General features: G+C 36.8%; 1 pseudogene; it reads left to right on the top strand.

Moving 5' to 3' along the window:
* Positions 1–238: 238 nt before the first annotated feature.
* On the top strand, positions 239–1,134 carry LOC118905010 (annotated as a pseudogene).
* The last annotated feature ends 19,955 nt before the right edge of the window (positions 1,135–21,089 follow it).

The following is a 21,089-nucleotide window of genomic DNA, read 5'->3' as shown; positions in this document are numbered from 1 at the left end:
GTATTTAATGTGTCTCTTAGTTAAAAATAAGTGACAAGAAGTTTTTTGTTTTTAAACCTACATATAATGGGAAGATTTTACAAATAATGAAGGCATACACTAGATTATAAGCATGCTGTTTTATCATAAAATAATTATAAAAAAATTTGTAGACCCACTATCATGGCAGAAGATGACATAAATATTGACAAAACTGTCAAAAACCTCCTTTAAAATATTACTCCTTGGTGAGAGCAAGATGGCCACTACCAAGCGAGTGTTGCGGACTTGCAGAGGAGGTGGATGACGAAGTTCTTCATGCTGCTTCTATCCCTTTTGGAGACAGCACAGATATCCAGATTCCTCCAGATTATGAAACAGAAAAGCACCGAGGATTTGCTTTTGTTGAATTTGAGTTGGCAGAGGATGCTGCAGCAGCTGTAGACAACATGAATGAACCTGAGCTGTTTATATGGATAATTCGTGTCAATTTGGCAAAACCCATGAGGATTAAGGAAGGCTCTTCCAGACCAGTTTGGTCCGAGGATGGCTGGTTGAAGAAGTTTTCTGGGAAGACTCTTGAGGAGAATAAAGAAGAAGAAGGGACAGAGCCTCCCAAAGTGGAAACCCAGGATGGAGAGCCCGCTGTAAAAAAAGCCTGGTCAAACCCTCAGGTGTACATGGACATCAAGACTGAGAACAAGCCAGCAGGCTGCATCCAGATTCTCCTGGGTTCAGGCTCGTTCCCATGACGGCAGAGAATTTCCGCTGCCTGTGCACCCATGAGAAGGGCTTTGGCTTCAAGGGCAGCAGCTTCCACCACATCATCCCCCAGTTCATGTGCCAGGGCTGCGATTTCACCAACCACAAGGGCACCGGGGCAAGTCCATGTACGGGAGGAAGTTTGACGATGAAAACTTTATTCTCAAACACACGGGACCAGGCCTGCTCTCCATGGCCAACTCAGGCCCAAACACCAATGGTTCCCAGTTCTTCCTGACATGTGACAAGACGGATTGGCTGGACGGCAAGCACGTGGTATTTGGGGAGGTCACGGAAGGCCTGGACGTCTTGTGGCCGATTGAGGCCCAGGGCAGCAAGGACGGGAAATCCAAGCAGAAGGTCATCATCTCCGACTGGGGGGAGTACAGGTGAGAGGGCAGCTGTCAGCCCGGGGAACCAGCACCCAAGGCGTCCCATTTGCAGCAAGCAGGGCTTTGTGTCCTGGCCCTTCCTCGGGGTCAGCATGGGGCAGCTCCTCTGCAGGCATGGCCTGGGCCTCCTCTGGCTCTTCCCCAAGTGTGGCCGTGGGCTCGGGTGCCGCCCTCCCCACTGTGGACGGCCGTGCGTGGCCTTTCCAGGCCAGGGCCTCTCCTGGGTCCACCAATGTGACTCCTAGACGTTTTCCTTGGTAAAAAAAATTAGAGTTTTTGTAAAAAAAATATATATATGTACTACTCCTTTCTAAAATGTACCTATTCAGTGGTGTTTCTGTAACTGTTATGGAAATTGAGAAAGATTCTTACGGGAATTCTTTTTGTTATTGTCACATATATTATATGAAAAGGTAAGTATAATCTGAACACTGCAGAAGCTGATTCATTATGAAGTATTGATTTTCTATTCAAAACAATAGGTTTTAGAAATAATATAATTTCCTCTTAAGGAAAGAAAATTTATGTTGTCTGTTGTCATAATTTGAATTTCTGACCTCATCTTGTAAAATCAGGAGTAGAAGATAAAAAAAGATGGCTTTGGTGAGACTTTATGAGAGAGTGAAAGCTGACAATAATATATGGCTGATACTGTATAAAGTTCAGATTCCATACAAGATCGTATTTAATCCTCCGCCAAATAATGCTACTGTCCCCATTTTGTATATAGTGAAACAGGCTCAGAGAAGCAACTTGCCCATTATTACACAGTTGTAAGAGAAAGCACTGGGCTTTAAAACCATTAGTCCTACGCCAGAATTGTAATCTCTGTGTTATACTGAATTTTGGTGATGTGGCTATAGCAGGTTATAGTACAAAGCCTACTTGCAAAACTCCATTTTGCTGCACGGAGTTTTACCAGTATACAAACTCATGTGTTTGTGTTTGCCTGATATTTGTTACACTTATACAGAGGGAATGGACCAACTTTATTGACTCTTATAAACACCCAGAACTAAGAAAATATTTAGCAGTGTTGTCTCTAAATATTTCATCCTTTTAAGAAAAATGAACACCTTAAAGTGTTACTTTCCAGTTGGTATGCTTAATCATACAGTAAAATCTCACTTTAAAATATATCAAATGTGGATTTAAACCAGATTAGTTTCCCCCAAATACCTTATTCTAGTTAAAGCCCAGGAGTAGAACTTCTGTCTCCTAATGCCAGCATTGTATTTCATTCCTTTGCATTTCTGTTGCTACTACCTTATTTTTTTAAAAATACTGGGATTTAGGATATATGTTGGGTTGTTTTGTTTTGGTTTGGTTTTGTTAGAAATTCAGAGAAGGAACTATTTTATTCAGCATTCAAATGGAATGCTGGACATAGAAGTCAGGATTTCAATTTCCAAAAATACAGTTACAGGTTTTTGGCTGCATTGGGTCTTCATTGCTGTGCCTGGGCTTTCTCTAGTTGTGGAGACCGGGGGCTACTCTTCGTTGCGGTGCGGGGGCTTCTCATTATGGTGGCTTCTCTTGTTGTGGAGCATGGGCTCTAGGCGCGTAGGCTTCAGTAGTTGTGGCACGCAGGCTCAGTAGTTGTGGCTTGCAGGCTCTAGAGTGCAGGCTCAGTAGTTGTGGCTCACGGACTTATTTGCTCCATGGCATGTGGGATCTTCCCGGACCAGGGCTCGAACCCATGTCCCCTGCATTAGCAGGTGGATTCTTAACCACTGTGCCACCAGGGAAGCCCCAGGTTAATGATTCTTGAGAGAAGGGAAACATTGAAGAGAACCCTGTGATTTTCCCAGCTTATTGATTGGAGGCCATTTCCAGGATGCAGACCAGGTAAGGGCAATCCAAACAGAACCTGCTCATCTTGCTGAGTTGAGGAGACAGCTCAGCAAGAGTTGGGGAGCCCAAGACAGCCAGAAATAGTTGGGCAAAATACAACAGAGGAGGAAATGTACTGAGAGGTCCCCCTCAGTCATTGGTGGGTACTGATCTATGCAGGTAGGTAAGAATACTACCTGAAACCAGAGAAGGAACCACTAGGTAGGAGCAGGCAGAACAACCTTGAGAGCTCACATAGGTCTGGGAATAGTTTTGCATCTCTTACAGCCTGAATGGAAAGAACCCTAACATGTGAGGCGTTGAGTAGAGTCCTCACAATGGTATTGCCTTAATAGTGGATCCAAATTGGCCCTAAACTAATGGCTTCCCAGAACCCATACTAAACAAAGCTGAAAAGCAAGACTCAAAGAATCAAACTGATTCTAAATGATTTAATTGTGTCCTAGAACAAAGCTCAGCTATATTTAAAGGAATACAATAAAATCCAGAGCCCAGAAAAGTAAAAAGTAAAATGTCTCACTTCTAGTAGAAAATTATCAAGCATGCAAAAAAATAGGAAATGATGACCTATAACTGGGAGAAAATTAACCAACAGAAACAGACCGAGAAATGATAGAGATGGTAAAATTAGCAGACAAGGGTTTTAAAACAGTTATTATAAATAAAATCTATATGTTTAAAAAGGGAAAGAAAAGCATGAACATGACAAGTAGAGAAAAGGATGATATAAAAAAGACCCAAACTTCTAGATGAAAAATATAACATCTGAAGTGAAAAACACTCTGGCAGGAATTAACAGTAGATTAGACACTAGAGAAGAAAGATCTGTTGCTTGAAAACACAGCAGTAGAAGCCATCTAAAGTGAAACACAGAGAGGAAAAAGACTGAAAAAAAGAACAGAATATTAATGACAAAAGGGGCAATGATACCATGTAGTCTAATATACATGTAATTGGACTCTCCAAAATAGATGATAGGGCTCAAAAATATTTGAAGGAATAATCATCAAAAATGTTATAAATATACTAAACCCACAGATCTAAGAAGCTTGATGAAGCCCAAGTAGAAGAAATATGAAATGCATACAAGTAGTCATTGTAATAAGTTATAACCTGTTTATTCTAAAGAATTATTTAGATTCTATTCCCATTCTGCAAGTGAGGAACCTGAAGTCCAGAATGTTGATTTGCCCACAGTCCACAGTTTGTCTCTCAGGTCCTGGTGGTCAGAGGGCATCCCTTCTTATCCTGGGCTCATTCCTGTGAGGTTTTGCTGGATGCTGGATGGTACCTACAGATTCCAGAGGTCAGGAATATGTAGCTCTACATAGTTTGAGGAATTTCCACATGTATTATTATCTTTTGCATGGTAAACTAGCACTGTGCATACAAGAGGCTGAGTGCTAATGAGCAACTAGAAATTGGGGGATAAAATTATAAGTAACATTTGACTTGGAGTCTATGTGGGGAAAATAATAGAATAAGTAGATGAGGAAGAAAACTAGGATTGTTGTTTATTATGCATGATAAAGAAGAAAGAGCAATTTTAGAGAAGTCAATTAATTGAGGAATAAGATTGAAAGCCACAAAGCAAATGATAACAACAGTATACAAAGATAAACTAGTGAATCAAAATCTCTGTAATGAGGATCCAAAAATAAAGGGATGATTGATTTAGGCAGCTGTTTTTGTAGAGGTGTTTTTTTTTTTTTTTCCCCCTTTTACTATTCAGTTTTCCAACATCTCCTATCTAAACTGCATAGCATTATCACTTTTCTATTCTAATCTCTCTCTTACTGCTTAAAATTATCACTCTTTTATTTCAAAATGTGGCTTCTTATCCTTTGATCCACTAATTGACTTTATTACCCTCGAACCCTTCTTGCCTTCGTGTGCTGCCTGATTAAAAAAAAAAATCAACTCATTCCCAATTTATCACACTCCTCCCTCCCATTTCGTCCCCCTTCCTCTGGATATTTAGAAGCTATAGAGTGCAAAGATTCTACCTCTAAGAGAAATTTCAGTTGTTTCAAACACTGGTCTCATGAGACCCCTTATTAAATGTTGACTTTAAAACGTAACTTTTGGAACAAGGACATTATGCCATGAGCGGTTGAGATTTGGGGGGGATATAGGAATTCTACTTCTTTGTGTGTGAGTCAATATTCTAGAAACTTAAATAAAACCTCCAGTATTTTCTTTTCCAGTCACCTCATCGCACCAAGTTTTCCTAGAATCAGGGGGATTTTAAAATCTGGAGTTCACAATGGGTATGTGTGTAAAACTCAGAGAACAGAAATTGCATCTTTATTTTCACTAATCTGTAATGATACTTAGCATTTCCTTTACTTATGAAATTTGGCAAAAAGCCACAGTGGTGTTTATAGTACTTATGACTTTAGCCTTAATAGAAATCTTTGATATTTTCATATTATAATATAATTATTATGGATAACTCAAAAATTATTTACCTTCATTACTATTTTAAATTAATGTTATTAGAATTGTTGCTAGATATTGTTATTTAATGAAGTAATAAAGAATGAAATTTTATCTTTTAATAGATAAGTTTATGGCATTGATAGTGATGATGGTTTAATGGGTGTATACTTATTTCCAAACACATTGAGTTGTATGCATTAAATATCTATAGCTTTTTGTATGTTAATCATATCTCAAAGCAGTTAAATGACTGTTTTGATATCAAAATTTTAATATATTTGGTTTTCTATGTATGTATTTCCTTTCATGAATTTAAAAACACTATCTGAGAAGGGGGGGCATGGCACAAGACAAACTGAGTCTCCTCTACTAGATACTCTAAAACTCCTGTACTAGATAATGGTGCAGTATGATTACAAAGAAAGGCCTGTTTTGGTTTACCTGAGGCACAAGTGCCTGAGGCTACAAGTAGTCAAGTGATTTTCTTCCAAGATGATTCCACTTAGTGCCTCCTATAAAAGCATTTTCTCAGTTTAGTATTATTTTTTATTGGAGGAAGACTGCAAAACCAGCTTTCTGTCTATCATGATCTAAGGAGCAGAGAGAACTAGTTCAAGTGATAATATGTGCTGCCCAGGGAGAGGTGCTGAACTGCAGAGAACAGAGATCCGAATTGGGAGACAGAAGCAGAAGATTCAAGTCTGGGCTCAGACCCTGGGTAGGATATCTTTCCTACAGTTAGTGTTATCCTTAGAATAAAAGAATTTTGTTTGGTGATATTTAAGATGCCTTTTCTTTCTTAAATCACATAGCTCTTCTCAAGAATATTGCTGCTGCATAGTGCTTTCGAGCAGTGAGAGAAACTCCTTTGAAGTCAGGATGAATCTGCTTGAATTAATCCATCCTGTCCTAGTCCTCCCATCCCTTGACCAGTATACCTATGTAGGCTCTCACGTAGTCTCTGTGTGACTGTAGATAAGTGGCTTGATTTCATCTGTGCATCCAGTCTCCTCATTTGAAAATAATAATATTAATAATAATGACAATAATAATAACCTCTGAGAACAGTAAAGGTTAAATAACATATCACATGTCAAACAAACACCTAGAATGGGATCTGGCACACAAGAAGGTGTTTAATCAACCTTAGACTTCAATTCCTCTTGGAAGAGAGGAAAGATAAATATCTCACTGAAGACCAAACCCCAATACTTTGAAACTTCTACATTGTTTCTTTGATATTGAGCTAACAGGCTTTAGTAAGTGGATTATGTGTATGTGAACATTTGTCCAGAGTGGAACTCAGGGAGTTCCTGCTTGGAGTCTGCCTCTTAGTGATTTATTAAAAATAATCATTAACTTCTCCTCATCCTCCAGCCTCTCTTCTTTTTGTTCTTTTTCTTGAACTTCTTCTTGGGGTAAAAATGCTATTACCGTTTTTTTTTACATGTCTTAAATTTTTAAAAAATGATAGCTCCAGATGGCTGTCATTCATTATGATGAATAAACATGGTATGGTGATTGTCCCCCAAAAAACTCTATTTCTTTGGTGCCAGTAGAGTGAGTGTGTGTGTGTTATATTCATATACATACATATATATTATTCACATACACCTATGTATATAGAATGAATATATATACACTAACTAAACTTTCTTCAGCTTGCAATCAATAATAAGATAAGTTCATTTTATCAGAATACACACTGAAACCATTCATGACAGTTGTTACCAAACTGAACTTGGGTCTGCTCACCTGACGCACAGAAAAGCCAATCCACTGACACGGAGTTGTGGCGAAGGAATGTACAGAGTTCATTGCAGGGCACCAAGCAAGGAGAACAGGCAACTCATTCTCAAAAGACCTGAACTCCCCCAGGGCTTTCAGGGAAGGGTTTTTAAAGACAGGGTGAGGGAGAGGGTCACAGGGTACATGATCAGCTTGTGCATAATTCTCTGATTGGTTGACGGTGAGGTAACAGGGTAAGGTATTAGGAATTTCAATCATCAACCTTCTAGTTCCAACCAATCTGAGGTCTACATGCTGGTGGTCAGCATGCAGTCAACTTCCTCCTCCTGGTGGGGGTTTTAGTATCTGCAAAACAACTCAGGAATATGGCTCAGGATATTATCTATAGCCCTTGAGAAGGAACTAAAAGTCCTTGACTTTGTTTTATGGCTAAACAATTATTATTTTGTCTTGCTTGACTGCTTTCTTCTATTTCTGCATTTTCTCACATCTCTGATTAAATTTGCCCTTTGGAACTCAGGGAAGGCCTAGGAGGCTAAAGCTTTTCTACAAACAAAAGATGGCAGACATTGGCAGTGGGGGAGTCTATCCCCAGGAAGGCCTTGCAGGGTCCTACTTTGTTTCACAGCCTAAAAATGTAAAAATGCCTGCAGAGAATATGAGCATATTGAATTTCCTTACTTTACTGTTTCTCAGAGTATATCCTAACCAGATGATGTAATCTAATTGTATCAGCCTAGAAATATATAGAATTTTATTTTAACATTAAAAAGGTCAGTACCTTTGGAACCTAAAATCTTTCCTGTTTTTTCTCTGCTGGAAGCTCATCATCAAAGGATTACAAGATATCTTTAATAAAAAGTAGAATTTTATAAACTTAAATTTACTTATTCTTTTCCATATATAAAGTTCTTTTGATGAATACTCCCTAAATATATGGGAAAGCAATATGTACCTTATTGAATGATAAGTGAAATTTATAGTAATATACTTGATGTGGACATAGATTTCTTTTGAGGCAATTTTTTGAACTTTAACTGTTATTGAACATTATATCTTTTTATCACTTCCAAACTTATTCTAATATTTTATTGCTTTACTTCAACCTGAAAACGTTCAAGTTTTCGAATAGTATTCTACTAGCTGCAGAATGAAACCCTGTTATTTTCTGATTCAGCTTGGATTTTTAGAACTTTGTTATCAGATGCATTTTAATTAAAATTTTAAAATTACCCATTATATTCATGGCTCTGTGCCGACCATTTAAGGGAAGATTTTTTTCAAAAGGAATTCTTACTTTTATTCAGCTTCTAAGTTGAGAATATAAATTTACTCCAATAGAATAAATAACACAATTACAAAGTAGCACATCAATGAGTTTAAAACAAAGAAGTAAAAATATGTAATTGATGCTATTACGATTTGGGACCAAATGAGCTTTTTAGTAATGGGAAGGATTTCACTGAGAGTTATGAAGAATCTCCGTGGTTTTTGTTTTGTTTTTTGTTTGAATAGGGAATAAAAAAGGCTCAGAAGAGAGCAACATGCTGCTCAAGGTCACTCAGTAGCTAATGCTAGACCTGAGAATATAACTCAAATATTTTGACTCCTAGTTTGATATCAGATTTCCTGGGAGTCTGTGTGAACTGGACATATCTTTCGATGTTGGGTTAACCCATATAAGATTACTTGTAATATGATCATATGAAAGAGACTGGCCAAATCACATTTAGCTCTGAGAAGAAAGAAATTTGAAATTTCTTTAATATAGATAGGCTTATTTAGCACTTCTGTTATAGGAGAGATTCAACAATAATAATGCCACTATTATAATGCCATTTCTGTAATAATAGCACTTCTGTTATAAAACACCATTATTATAGAAATGCTATTATAAGAAAAGCTCTGTTATTTAGAATTGCTTCTGCAATAAAAGTGCTAAAAAAGTCTTCTTACATTACAGAAAATTATTGCAAATTTTTCTTGCTTTGCAATGAAATTTTCATTCCAAATCTTATTTGATGCTCCTGTAAAATGGCTCTCAGATTTTATTCTGATAACTCTGAGGTTGGGCCAGATTGCTGTTTAGGACAGGAAATTGCTTGACAGCCAAAGTCGCTTGGTCAAATAAGTCCACTTCCTATTTGTCTGTTTCTATGAGATTAAGGGCATCTGACTTCTTTGCTTTTTCATTCTCAAATACTATATTCTTTTATTGTCTTTCTAAAAATACTATGTGCCTACCTCTTTATAGAGGGTTCAGGTAGTTTTGTTTCACTAAAGTTAGATAGCTACACTCTTGCTTTTACCTTAATTCCATTAAACTAAATAAAAACTGAGTGTAATTGATTAGAGCAATAATAATTTAAGGTTTAAATTATACCTCACTTATACTTTATAATAGACAGGGTGAATTTTAATAACCTGTATGTTGTAGATAGGTAAGTATGAACTGAGAGAAAGGCAAGTTTATAAATACAGAGATGCATTAAAAAAATATATATCTCTATCATCTCACACCGGTCAGAATGACCATCATCAAAAAATCTACAAACAATAAATGCTGGAGAGGGTGTGGAGACAAGGGAACCCTCCTGCACTGTTGGTGGGAATGTAAATTGATACAGCCACTATGGAGAACAGTATGGAGGTTCCTTAGAAAACTAAAAATAGAACTACCATATGACCCAGCAATCCCACTACTGGGCATATACCCTGAGAAAACCATAATTCAAAAAGAGTCATGTACCACAATGTTCATTGCAGCTCTATTTACTATAGCCAGAACATGGAAGGAACCTAAGTGTCCATCAACAGATGAATGGATAAAGAAGATGTGGCACATATATACAATGGAATATTACTCAGCCATAAAGAGAAATGAAATTGAGTTATTTGTAGTGAGGTGGATAGACCTAGAGTCTGTCATACAGAGTGAAGTAAGTCAGAAAGAGAAAAACAAATGCCATATGCTAACACATATATATGGAATCAAAAAAAAAATTGTTACGAAGAACCTAGGGGCAAGACGAGAATAAAGATGTAGACCTACTAGAGAATGGACTTGAGGATACGGGGAGGGGGAAGGGTAAGCTGGAACAAAGTGAGAGAGTGGCATGGACATATATACACTACCAAATGTAAAAGAGATAGCTAGTGGGAAGCAGCCGCATAGCACAGGGAGATCAGCTCGGTGCTTTGTGACCACCTAGAGGGGTGGGATAGGGAGGGTGGGAGGGAGGGAGATGCAAGAGGGAAGAGATATGGGGATATATGTATATGTATAACTGATTCACTTTGTTATAAAGCAGAAACTAACACACCATTGTAAAGCAATTATACTCCAATAAAGATGTTAAAAATATATATATATATATCTTAGTGGAGTATTGAAACAATATGTGATTGTTTAGGTTAGGGCTGTTGCTCTTTAGAAAATTATTTATAGGACTTAGTAAAGACAAGCTAGAGTTTTCTTACAATCAACACTATATCACATAAAATCATGGGTTTGCAGGTTTTAAGGAAACTTAATGATTATGCCAGTGGTTTCCATATACTTTTAAAAATCAGAAAATACACTTTAAAAATGAAATTTTATTCAGAATCCCCAGCATCCAAACAGATAATTGACATTTTACTAGCCTAAAGTATCATCTATGTTTATGTTTACAATATTTTCTTATTATAAAATCAGTCATTGAGTCTAGTATGACGTGATGATCATACATTTGAAACTGGAGGGTATGTGTGCTGATTGCTCTCCTCTGGCTCCCTCAATGTATAATTTAGTTCTGTATTTTGACTTTGTTGCACAGTATCAGAATATCCTGAGACACACAGATAAGTAGTTGCAAATGATAATTTTCCTATAAAAGAGTGCCTTGAAATGTTTCATTCTCTTAAATTAACGGATAAAGAAGTTTGAAAGAGTAGAGGGAGGGAACTTTGGTTTCAAGATTGAATTAGTAACTATAACTCAAAACAGATCACAATTTTTACCCAGAGAATCAGCACCTAGAACTTAAAATAAACCCTAAAATTATCTCTAATTCTATGTTTTCAGGACACACTTTATTATGTATTCTCTTGTTATTGTACAACTAACTTTTGTCTGTCAGAGAATGTGGGCTGTGCTGGTACACCATGTCAGTGTCTAGCAATTAGCTGAATGTGTGGCACACATGTGCTGGGGAAAGCACCTTCCAGAACGGTACACAAATGGGATAACTGGTGGCACAGGAGAACACAGTGGTATATGGATAATATTTATATTTAACACATTTCAGTGTGTTTTTGAAATTAAAGTTGTGAAAATAGATGAATAAGTATTTTCAAGATTAAATCTGGGGACTTCCCTGGTGGCTCAGTGTTTAAGAATCCACCTGCCAATGCGGGGGACACAGGTTCGAGCCCTGGTCCGGGAAGATCCCACGTGCCGCGGAGCAACTAAGCCTGTGCGCCACAACTACTGAGCCTAAGCTCTAGAGCCTGTGCAGGTGCTCTTTGGGGATGGCTAGATATGTTTTTACAGTCTCTTTAATCATGTTTTTTTCCTTTCCATTTTCTATTCAGTAATAATATATCTTGATTATAACAATATCAAGCAGTCTGTCGATTTCTCGTTTAATCATCACTTAAGTCAGTGTTCCATAACAATAGTGAAATGTTTATCTGAATGTAAACATTTGCTATTATAAGTAATTATGAATAATCAGTTGGCATGGTATTCTGTGTAAACCTGTTAATAATAAAATATATAATATTGTTTTATATTGCATAACAAAAATGTGAGGAGAAATATGGCAATATTGCTAGAAATCTTATGCCACAGGTAATATAAACAAAAGCTAGATTAAAAAAACACTTGCTCTTACCAAAGCAGAAAAAGGAATGAAATAAACAGAACAGGTCTACCTAAGAGTGTTTTGCAGTGATTTTGCAAAGATAAAGAAACCAATAGTAGAGAGATGCATTATGGTTTAGTATAAAGATGGGCTTGGTTCTCAGTGAGCTGATTTCAAATGCTGACTGGTTTAGCCATGAGGGCTTGGGCAAGACTCTTCTGAATTGAGCCTTAGTTTCCTCAACTATAGAAATAAAATTAAGAAAAGAAGAGTTTTTTTCTCTTACTTTTTAAATCTCCTGTCTTCAGCAGATTTTGGGGTTCTGGAGAAAATGGAGCATGAGTGCATTCAGCTTTGTAATCTCTGTGTATCCCATAGGTGTTTGCCCTTAACTTTTTCAAGGCACCCTTCTTAATAGTTATCTTTATTTATTATGGATTTACTTGTACATTTAAGATAGCTTCTTTTGTTAGTTTCTTGTTGCTAATACGTGTAATGAATTCTCAAAATAACTTGTTGTTTGTAGGATATAAAAAATTATAAGCCCAGAGATATAGGTACTTAATATTTTGTTTCAGTTTTGATCAATTTAGTGCTAGGAAGTTGAGGAAATAAAGGTTTTCAATAGTATTTGGTCCTGAAACACTTAATGTGCAGAATGGTTATGTTACACCCTAGTGGAGAAATTCTGTTGAATAATGTTAAATATGATAGACTTTTATTGGAGACTTAAACATAGAATGGTTAAATGCAGAAAAATATTACACTTAAGAATATTGAATAGTTGTGATATGTTTTCAATAATGTAATTTTGCTGATTTGCTTCACAAAGACTATAACTGTGTATTTGCCTGTGAGTGGATTTACTTTGAGCATTATAGAAAATGTGTTGGCTTTCTTATCTGCTGGTGACTTACCCTGCCTATAGCCTCCAGCCCCTAAAATACCTTGTAATTTCCTCCTAAAGCTATAAAATAACTATTTTTATTTTGAAAATACAAGGTAGTTTTGGCCATATAAACCTGGGTTCAAAACCTGAATGTAGTACTTATTAACTCTCAATTATTGGATAAATTATATAAAACTCGTGGCCTTAGTTTCATCTGTAAAATAAGGAAAATAATATTTACCCTAGAGAATGTTGTGAGAATTACATGAAGTTATAAATATCGTCACTTAGAATATTCTGTGAATGTTAGTTTTTTTCTTCCTCTCTCCTTGCCTCCCTTCCTCCCCTCCTTCCTTCCTTCCTTCCTTCCTTTTATATCAAATGTGCTTAATGCATATATCATATGTATTTCTATGATATAATATGCATTTAAAAGCTCAACCCAATATTTTTGGGGCACCTCCTCTGTGTTAAAGCACTTCGTTAGACCCTGGGATTCAGAGATGAGGAAGAAGATAATGTTCCTGTTTTCAAAGTGGTAAAAACTGAAATATAAGTAAACCAACAAATACAGTACAATGTGACATGTTCCATTTTTCATAGGAAGTGCTATAGACACGCAGGTCAGCCTGAAAGATCAGGAAAACCATCTGTAGGAGTATGCACTTCAGCTGTCAGTTAACTCGGAGGAGGAATGGATCCAGGTAGATAAGGAAGGGAATCAGGCTGAGGCCTAAGAGGACCTGGCATGTTTAGGAACCTGCAAATAGATTGGTGAGGCTCTAACCCATGGGATGGGGAGGCCCATGAAGGGAGCAGCAAATGTAATAGTAGAAGGAGATGAGATAATAAGGGGCTTTGTGTGCCATATTTAGAAGTTACACTATCTTCTACCTGATCTTCTTCAGAATTATAATTTTGAATGGCTGCATAATATACACATAATTCATATGTTCTACTGCTTGTCTTTTTTTCTCTCTAGAAAATAATCCTTATGGTTCTGGTTCTCAACCTTGGCTACACATTAGAATCACCTGTGGTGGGGCTTAAAGGAAATGAAGCCTCAGCCCACCCCTGGAGATTATGATTAAATTGATGTGATGGTTTGGTTGGGGGATGTGATATCTTTGAGTGACTGCTGCCTCAAGCAATTTCATATTTCTGTTTGGACAGTTCAACATTTGTTCTTGTTAGGGATTTCCTCATTCATTCTTTCCTATATATTTGCTTTAGTTTATGATTTGCTTGAAGGATCTTCTCATAAAATCATCTCATATGTCCAACAAAATTAGGACCCAGAGCAATGACCATAAGATAGGAAGTCAAGACTAAAAGGGAAAAGCAAGGGTTTTGATGTACAAAAGTTGAAATACGGTAGGGTGAGTAAAATAATTCTTCATATAATTTCTGAAGAAACAAAGTTTTACTTATCATTTAGTCCTAGCTGATATTTCTCATCTAGGGACTACATTAGATGGTGAATGCTGTAGTGAACATCCACATGCATAAGTCTTTTCATGCTTTTTTGGTAGTATTTCTAGCAGAATTACTGGGTGAAGAGCCTTATAACGCTAAAATGTATTGATTTACATTGGCACCAGCAATGAAAGAACACCCACCAGAACCCTAGAAGTGAAGCAGCATGCTAATTGTGAATTTTCCCAATGTCTCAGAGTTCTGGCTGGAAACAAAATACACAACAGACTAGTTACACAGGTTGGCTATCTTGGAGGTAAAAGAGAAGAGGACAGAGATTGGAGAATTACTTTGGAGAGTGAGTTGGTTGTATGCTGTGGCATTTCCTCTCTTACTCCCCAGTGAGGAAGAGAGGGGATATTTCTCCATCTCAAGAGAAGATGGAGGAGCTTCAAGAGAACTGTTCAGAGAAAATGCTTTATGTTCCCTGATATTTAAGGGACACTGGGATTGGTTCCTAACCCATGCTGAGAAGTCCAAAAGTGGCAGTTTGGGCCTGTGAATAGAGAAGAGCTAGCTGTATTATCCCTGGCAAAGATAGTTGAGTTTTTCAGTGGTCTGAGTGGGCTAGGGGAAGGGAACCCAACTGTATCATCTAGAAAGGGACTCTGTTCTGGGAGACTAGCTTCCAGGAAAAGCAAGTCTTCTGGCTGAGGGGAGAATTTCCTGTAGATAGAAAATGGGTAGTATGAAGAAGCCTCAGAAACTAGGGACTGAGGGAGGTTGTTTTAAAAGCCAATGGTAAGAAGTCTTCCTCTACAGAGAAGGAACCTAGAAGTTCCCTGAAATGTCCCAGGAGAAAACAAGCAAGCCCTGATGTCAGACACAGCTCATTAGTCATAATACAGTGTCCCATTCCTATAATCCACCTTCCCCAGACACAACTCTACAGAGACCAAAATAGCAGCTAGAAAGGAGTTATGAAGAGATAGAGTGAAGAAAAAGTAAAAAAAAAGCTGCTTGGGCTTCCCTGGTGGTGCAGTGGTTGAGAATCCGCCTGCCAATGCAGGGGACACGAGTTCGGGCCCTGGTCTGGGAGGATCCCACATGCCGCGGAGCAGCTGGGCTCGTGAGCCACAACTAGAGAAAGCCCTCGCACAGAAATGAAGACCCAACACAACCAAAAATAAATAAATAAATAAATAAATTTAAAAAAAAAAAAGCTGCTTATATTGTTTACTTTCTATAGAAATTTCTGAATCTAGGGCAGGCCCAAACAGAAGAATTTCATTAGTTGATGCTTTGGAGTTTTGATATTAGACCAGACTGAACTTTCACTTTGTGCAAGTTATTGCAAGTAGCTTTCAGATCAGAGACAGTAGTGAGAAAGAGTAAGTTGGTTATTGCCTGCATATGACGAAAATCCAATACTCCTTCAGTAAACTCAACCATTACATCTTATGAACATTTTCTCCTACATGTTCTTTTTATTTGTATTACTATTTTTCATTGATTGGCAGTTTTAAGTGATTGTGTATTAAAATCTGTTGATCTTTTCCTTCATTATTTCTTCTTTGCTTCAAAGCTGAAAAAGTGATTCTTTCAAAGTTATTCTATTCTCTTTTTTTCTTATTTTCCAGCAATTGCTTTTAAAAAAAATACTTAACTATTACATCTCCCTGTGTTTATTTTGGTATGTAGCAAAATGTTTATTAAATCAGGTTATCCCAGATTACTATCCATGTCTGAAAATTGGCAAAATGTGGGCCTAAATGATTTTTTACTCCTCGGATAGGAAATTGGAGACATCCTTAGAAGTTTATTTTGTTCTTGAGTCTGAGGCTGAAAATAGCAGAAGAAATGGTTTGTGGACGGTGGGAGTGAGCTTAGTGTACTCCAGGCATCATTTGGTATGATTGGTCACTTCCTCCTTTTAAAAGCTAGCCCTTCTCTTGCAAGAAGCCCAAGAGACTACTATCTTCATTTTCGTCTACCTCTTTTCCCATTCGTTTGGCTGATTTTTCCATTTCTATCCTAACACTAAATGTGGGAATTCCCCTGAATTTGGTTTTGGATCTGCGTTCCTTTTCTATATTTTCTTCCCAGATAACTCAAGCACTAATAATTTAAAACATATATTGGTGGCACTTAAATTTAAATCTTTCACCCTGACAGCTTCTCTGGGCTGTAGATTCATATGTTCAGCTTTCCCTCATCGTGGGAGAAATGGCTAAAATCATCTAAGCAGTTGCTAGCTCATCCTTGACTTTTTTCTTTACACTTTCCTCCTATATCAAATTTATTAACAAAGCAGCCAATCCCAAAGCCAAAATATATTTCTGTATGCTTTCTCTACATGTCTGTTTTTGCTGCTCTATTCCAAGTTGCTAACTGCTTTAGGCAATTAATAACATCCTAAAAAGACCCTTCTCCTTTTATGGTACTCTATCCTTTTTTCAAGGCATTTAACACAGTTGAAGTTATTTATTGGTTTCTTTGTCTGTTAACTTTCCTTTTCACTACACTGTAAGCTTACAAGGGTGTTGACTGAAAAAAAAAAAACATATCATAAGAGCTGTGAGTTCAGTTTTATTTGGGGACTTACTGAGGACTATAGCCCAGGAGAAAGCCTCTCAGGTAGTGCTGATGAACTGCTCTGAAGAGGTGGCGGAGGGGGGGAGGTCAGTATATATATGATTTGGTGAAGGAGGTACGTGCAATCAGGCATATATCTCAGTAGAAGGTTGCTGCTAGTCAAGAGGAGCAGATGCCTCCATAAATGATTTTAGTGATTTTCTAGGTATGAGAAGATACGAGAATTGGGTTCATAAAATTTTCTCCTGAAAATATCTAACTATCTGAAAGGCTGTTCTATCAGTTTTTCCTAGAGGGCAGAGTGCTTCATTCCTCATCTCCACCCTGAACTCCTTTCAGGGTGTGTTAAAGGTCAACAGCTACAGTGTCTAAGGACCTAAATCTTGTAGAGCTGCATGGCGAGTGACATATTTTAGTTTGTAAGGGAAGGAACCATATTTGACTTGTTCTTCATGCCTTCAGTGCTTAGCACATTACCTGGTACATATTAAGCTCCTTATAAAGAGAAGGCAATTCATTAAAAAGCATGCTATATTGAATTTACTTTCCCTTTTCATACATTTTTATAATTTTACCATGGATAAAGTTCTTAAACTCTTTGGGACAGGTTTTTAAAAACCTGTCTATGGAAAGGTTGTATTAGATAATCCAAAGCGTCTTGTATAAAATTCTTTGCTTTTGTTATTTCCTAATTATCTGATCAGGTACTTGATTTAGTAACTAAAAATAAAACATTTATTTTATCAGTTTTATTATTTTATTGATTATGTATTTGTATGTTTCCATACTCTCAAGGTATGGAAATCCACTTACATTATATGATCTAATTCATTATTGATTGCCTTCATTTCCTACACACTAGCGTTTTGTAGGCCTATTTTATTCTCTACACTACAATATTTGTCTTCCTTTTCTTCTCACTGCTAGTTTTCAGCTGTTTCCTACCGCTGTTCCTACTGCACACCATCTGTTGATTTGCACCAACCACAATCTCTGTTGAAAAATCTCCTAAGGATCCCTGACTTCAACTTCTTTTCCTTCTTACTGCTATAAGCTGTTGAGCTTTGCAACTAATGCTATGTGTGATAATGGTTGTAATCCTGTTTTTCTCTACCTCCTTCTCTTTGCTGTTTTTCCTTTAAGTGGTATATTTTGAAATAATATTTCTTTTGACTTACAGTATCTTAAAAAATTCTCTTTTAATAAAATCATCATACAGTGATTATGATTGATTTCATAAATTTGTCATTCATTCCATAATATTTATTGTTCATCTACTGTGCATTAGGCAATGATGTTAAATAGGTATTTGCTATTCATATGGGCATCAGGTCATAGAGATATTATTTTAATTAATTTTCTTAACTTTCACCAATTTCATTCATTTCAAATCATTGGAATTAATTTATGGGACTATAGTAATTTCTGTATTTAAATTTCAATTTTCTTGTAGTTCTTTTGTTTTCCAACTCTGAGCACCAACCAACTGATCTATCCTTATTGTACATATAGGTTTTCAGTTGATAATTCTTAGTTAATAATACTTGCTGAGTCCTTACTATGTGTTCTGCATTGAGTAATAAAATAATCATAGCCCTAGTCTCATGGAGACCAATTTGGGAAGAAGACAATATTCTAGTAAACAAATAAATATGTAATTAGAAATTCTGATAAATGCTTTGGAGAAAATAATGTGTATTGAGAGAGAATAACGAGGAAGAATTACTTTTGTTGATCCAGCTCAATATATTCAATTCAACCTCTTGCCTCAGTTATAGGCACACATTTTTCTCTTGTCTGCTGTATGTTTCCATCATGTGTTAACATGTGGTGCCTCAAACTTAACATCTTCCTCCTCTCCTCTTTCCCCTTCCCTTCCTCCTTATTCTTCACCTCCTCCTTCTCTTTCTTCTTCTTCTTCATATTGCTTACTGAATGTTTACTTTCTGCCATGAAATGTGGTGGGAACTTTATAAATGTTAACTCTGTACATTTAAATTGCAGGGTAACTATTAATATTATTGTGCACATTTTACTGATATGAGAATTGAATCTTTAAATAGGTGAAGTAACTTTTTTTGGTCACTCAGTAACAAATCTTCAAGCAGGGATTCTAACTCAGGTCTTCTGATTCCAAAGTTCATGTTCTTTATTGTGTGATGCCATCTTCCCAGTATTTGTGTGCCCACTCTGTACTAAGAAGACTATATGCATTTCTTTGTGTAATATATAACAACTCCATGAAGCAGATCTTATCTTCATTTTACATATGAGACTCAGACATATTGAATAACTGTCCCAGTGTCACATAGATACATAGATAGGAAGAAACTGAAGTAGGATATCAGTCCAGTTCCATCAGAATCTAAAGTCCATTCTCTCTGTGTTCACTAGGTACCATCGTTTCCTTCCATGACACGAGAGTGTGTTGTTTATTTTTTATCTTGCCTAATAAGACCTTGATGCCATAGATGAAGTCTTTAGACTCTATGAGATGTGCCCTCAGGAATTTGTCTATTAAATGAAAGATTCTACAGGTAGCTTATTTAATATTAATTAAAATTGTATAAAATGTTAACTATAATGATTTTATTCATTTTGGAGCTAATGAGTCACCCTGTCCTTGTTTTCAGGCTACAATGTTTCAAACAATTTGCTTCATCCAGGCCTGTAACTCTGTAGATGTTGCCATTCTGTTAAGACAAACTTCAGCTTCCTCGATGAAATTACATTTAAATGAGAGAGATAATTTTCATGTCACATTTATTCATTAATCTATTCAGCAGATATTTGAGTGTGTATTAGGTGTCTGGCATAATACTAGGCACTATGAATGCAATGGCAGGGAGAAGCTCACATGGATCTTGCCTTATGGACAACTTAGTAATGGAGAGACACAAAAACCAAATAGTAACACAGATAAATACAAAATTACAAACTAAGATAAATGTGATGCATTCAATGCTAAGAAAGTGTATCTGTCACTAGGAGGCAGGCCTGATCTTGCAGGAGTAGTGAATTTAGGGATATCTATCAGGAAGGTTTCCCTTTGAGCTAGGATAAGAAGGATTTTTAAACTCTTAGTTATGCCTGTAGTACCTGGGAATGAGTGTAGACACGGTACATTACTAGAAAGTTGCACCATTAGTTGTTCTTGCATATCCTTGGAATTCAGCAGATAGTATAAAACATATTTATTCTTCTCATTAAGGCACTTATCAGTCCACAAAGAGGCCTCCTATAATTGGCATGTAAGAGATCTTTTATCTCTTTCTCTCCTACTTCTCATTTCCCTCAGAATGCCATTGAAAGTCTTCTATCCATTTGTCTTCTTGCTAGGGTCCCAGATCTGTCCTGTAGTTCCTGTTTGCCTCTGGAGATGGCTTTATGGGAAAAAAGAGGAAATAATTCCAGGTAACTGGAGCAGAACAAATAATCTTCTTGAGTGTGAGAGACAGAGAACAGCACATTCAAGAAACCAGGGAGGGAAGTAAAGGATCGTTACTATGGTAGCATCACAGGGAAAGAGTGATTTGAAAAGAGATTGTAGAAAATGTATAAGTCAGACAGAGACTTGAACTCAAAGTTCAGCAAGTGCCTCAAGTGGAAAAGGATTAAAGAATGTTGGGCTGGTTTTGCTGCATTTTCTCTTTCTCCAGGATCTTAGACCATTGAGTGTTGGCTACTTTGGTAGTCGCACACTACAAATTTTGTTTCTCCAGATCCCTGAGACTGAAGAAGTCTCTAGGGTATCAGGATATCGCTTTTTTTCTCTGCCTCTGTGGCCTGTGTTGCAAATCTGTAGATTCCCGAGGGAAAAATGAGTGAAGTATGTTTGAATCAACCAAACACCCTCAAATCCTAGCTGCTCTAGTTGCTCTTTTATACCTTCAAAGTTTTTTTAAATTTCTTTTTTCTTTATTGCTCCAAAGAAGCCTTAATTAGACTGACATCTGGCTTCTCAACAGAAACACTAGAAGCCAGAAGCACATGCCATAGTATCTTCCACCTTAATACCAAAACCTGATAAATACATTTTTGTAATTATAGTTTAATTCATTCATCCTAAAGAAAATATTAGTAAATATTATCCAGCAATATATAAAAAGGACAAGATATCAGGACTAAGTAGAGTTTATTCTAGGAATGCAAGGTTAATTTAAC

Source organism: Balaenoptera musculus, chromosome 12, assembly GCF_009873245.2.
Source record: "Balaenoptera musculus isolate JJ_BM4_2016_0621 chromosome 12, mBalMus1.pri.v3, whole genome shotgun sequence".
NCBI classification, from domain to species: domain Eukaryota; kingdom Metazoa; phylum Chordata; class Mammalia; order Artiodactyla; family Balaenopteridae; genus Balaenoptera; species Balaenoptera musculus.
The sequence above is the reverse complement of the archived record's forward strand: the minus strand, read 5'-3'. Positions and strand labels throughout refer to the sequence as shown.